The sequence below is a fragment of the Varroa jacobsoni genome, unplaced genomic scaffold (genome assembly GCF_002532875.2).
Source record: "Varroa jacobsoni isolate VJ856 unplaced genomic scaffold, vjacob_1.0 contig02234, whole genome shotgun sequence".
NCBI classification, from domain to species: domain Eukaryota; kingdom Metazoa; phylum Arthropoda; class Arachnida; order Mesostigmata; family Varroidae; genus Varroa; species Varroa jacobsoni.
In genome coordinates this window covers 1,504-5,241 of record NW_019214780.1, presented here as the reverse complement: position 1 = coordinate 5,241, position 3,738 = coordinate 1,504, and positions in this window count along the sequence as shown.

Below are 3,738 nucleotides of genomic sequence, written 5' to 3'. Positions count from 1 at the left end.
CACGTGGGTTTAATTAGTCTATGGCTTTGTGTATGTGCACGTGACTTTCCCACATCTCATAAAATCGTTTGAGGGAGGAATTCTATTTGGGGCAAACTTAGCAAGGAATCATAATAGCCATTTGGTTAAGCGGATTCTGTAAAAATGCGTGCAATGACTATGAATAATGTTACAGTTTCTAGATAAATATGTACTATGTTAGTATATAAGGGGCTGTTTGAAGCATGAAAAACCACATAAGTCTATCATTCTCTTGTTATAGCAATAGTACAAATATTTTAAGATGTTTTGGCGAAGTTTTAAAAGAAAGTTAAGAGAAAAAAATTGGAGACACTACCCGATGTGCCTCCTTATTGATGCATTATAATTCACCGTTACACGCTAAATTATTCAATGCTCACAGGCGATATTGTCGCTAAGCGTTGCTTCGGAGATGTTTGAGACTATGGCGCCTAAAATTATATATCTCCTTGCGACGCCATCCTGACAGTTAGAATACAGAGGCACGATATATTTTGAATCAGAAGCCTTTTCATGATACCCACAAAGTTGTCTGGTCCGATACCAGCTAGGTTAAAAGTATTATGGGTTGTTCGCAGCATGACATCGTTCTTTTCCGTTCGCAAACTAAATTGTCTGTAATGTCAGGACGTCGAGATCATGGTTTACGTGAAAACAATTTTTTTCTACCAATTTTTCTATTACGCACACTCTCCGGCCGGATTCGAAGGAGCGCCATTAAGCTAATTTACTGCTGATGTCAAGGTTCCACATTCGGCAATATTATTAGCGGCAATCGGGCACCCGTAATCCTCTTTAAAAGGGCATTTATCTACCTGTATCTAGATAAAAAAAAAAGAAAAAAAAACTTTCCTTTTAGTACGGTTGCACTGAACTGGCCTATCGCCGTCCGCTTGCCCCACATCGTTCACCCATCGAAAGATGGATCTGCCCTTAAAGCTGCGCTAAAAATGCTACTTATTTGTTTTTTTAATATTGAATTAAATGCTAGGATTCGAATCAGTGCGCTGACGTAGGAAAAGTGTTTGTTCGAAAATACAGTAAAAATAAGCGTACTTTACTGCGAAACAAAGTGTGAGCAAGTAACAACTTTTTCGAGAACAAACAAACTTTAAAACGAAGAAGAGATTTAGGCTTTCGCAAGACATGAATTATCAATTTCAAATTGATTTCCGGTAAACATCCCTAGAAGCACCATGGACTAGAAATGCGCGTTGCAAAACTGGTACAAAATACCTAGTATTGAATTTCCAAAAGAACTTTTACGTCATGCTTAAAAATTAACCAACCTTTTTAAAGACCCCCCTTTGATCTTTTGGCCGAAATATGACAGACTCTCAGTGGTTCCTGTTTCACTCTGGTTACAATTCTTTCTAGATACAGGTTAGATAGTCACTGTACTATTTTACAATGTATGACCAATTCTACGAACACCGCATTTCATCTTTCCAATTGGAGCTGATCTTTTGCCTTGCCTAAAGCAACAGATCGAACTCGTTGGGCACATTGCTTACATCAATGTAAAATCGTGACTGATTATACACATTAATTATACTGGATTAAATCACTTGATCGCCATTGTCATTTGATTTAATTTAAATTGAACATATTTACTTCTGTACCGTATGCCACTGAACCCTTTGTGTGTCTGCGCTAGCACGTAACTATGATTACTAAGAGAATCTTATGTAGGTGCCATAGGGGAAAATGGCTAATATAAAATAGGAAAAAAATAGGCAACATCAATCGCAAAAAAAACAATTTGTTATACTAATTAGACTGCACTGCACAGACAAGACCTTCTTCGGGGGCTTCAAATGATAGGAAGATCATATTAAGCGCGGCGAATTAGTAGTTAGCCGTTCCATAGCCAAGAATCACAATCCGAAAACGTAGCAGGTAATTCAAAAAATCATTCTTATTTTTACTCTTAGTTAATAGCATCTATTTTATATTTACTTTACGATCTTACGAGAATCGAACGTATTTGCTAAATTAGGGCATATATGCAGGAAATCTATCAACGCAAGCGTTCCTATCATTACCTTTCTTCAAGCCGTAAGGCTTTCCGCGGTGGACGCAATTGAAACATATATGTCGTCTTTGTGGAGGTCTCATTAATTCCGAAGGTTCTGACGAACTCGATTTCTACCCGCTTACTTTCTAGTACTCGTAACAACTAAAGGAGCAGTGGGTCGCCCGAATATTGTCGAGATTCATTGCATACGAGTAATAACCGAAGTAGAAATATGTTGCGGTTGGTAGCGGTTACAACAATGTGGACTATTGATTACAGGTACCTTTAAGGTACGAATGAGACCCTTTGACCTAAAGCAAGTTTAGAATTCACTAGTTTGCCAGGACCATTTGGTTCATTTGCAGTATAGACGTAAGTGTGATCTGTGTAATAATAATTTCTATTAGTGTCATTGTCCTTATTATTTGTGATGTTTTTATCTCTGTAACATAGGTTTAAGCCTATCTATTTAAAACAAGTTCAGAAATACAAATTATTTAGCTATTTTTTACGTACTAATCCGGCGCCTAATTTGGATTTAGACCACTTTTACGTTTCGTGTAGTCCATGTGACCCGCGTGTCTTACCGGGGAGTTATGGTATATGCGCGATATATATGGTATATGAAAAACATTTCGAAAGGTACGTTGCTGGGTCAGAAGATAGTAGAATTATCATTTTGATATGGTACATATTGTTCATAGCAGCTGCTTTGTTGACCTGTGGGGCTAAACCCTCCCTGTACGTACCAAATAAGGCAACTGGAAAAGGTTACTTGAGAGTTTGAGACTTTCTATTGTACATTTGTTTAACGGTAGCAAAAATAAGGTCTGATGAAAATCAAAGTTTGCAAAGAAATTCAGCTGAAAACTCGCAAAAAGCAGGGGGGCTTTCTACCAGGATGTCAGCCGACCTTTGTCCCACTGTATATACATAAGAAAAGAAAAGTATTTGTTTAAAGTTTGAATTAATCTAGAAGGGTGTTTCGTGTTCGTATATATTTCATATGGTACTCATGTCATTATTTTCACTTTGTTGAAACAGGTTAATAGTTTAACAAATTAGTTTTAAATTCCTTAAACAAGTTATCTGAAGTTGTTCGGTAAAAAGGTGACGAAGCCTAGATTTTTTCTTGAAACTTCGTGATGTTAATAAACATATTCTTACCAGAACTGATTGAAATCGAACTCCATGAGCCGTTGCTCTAAGAAGGCTACACCGTAAATGAAGCTCTAAAAACCACATGAATATAGACGCTACAGATATAGCAGTAAATAGCTATATAGAAAAGCACATTTTCAATAGCCCATTACTTAAGTTTTTTGCTTCATAGATGATATTGCATCGTGGATCACAATAGTCCAGAACTTTCCTCACTGCCGCACCTAAGTCTACAAATGATAAAAGGGTGCTATGACAAAGGAAAGAATAGAATGTCCGCCCTTATACGTTACCCAATCCTTAGCTTAGTCGACGACGACCTGCCCCCGGCACAGATGGCTTCCCATATAAGGAGAACATGAGACCTCTTTTTGTATCTGTCATCTCAATGATCCGGTCTGGCCTAGAATGACACATTTATCGGCTTATGGAACCTTAGGTGTTCTCACTACTTGAGATTTGCATCATCGGAACTCGATCTAATCTCTGCTTGAAAATCTCATGGTCCATTAGGCTGGATCAAGCTCTTACAATTTACG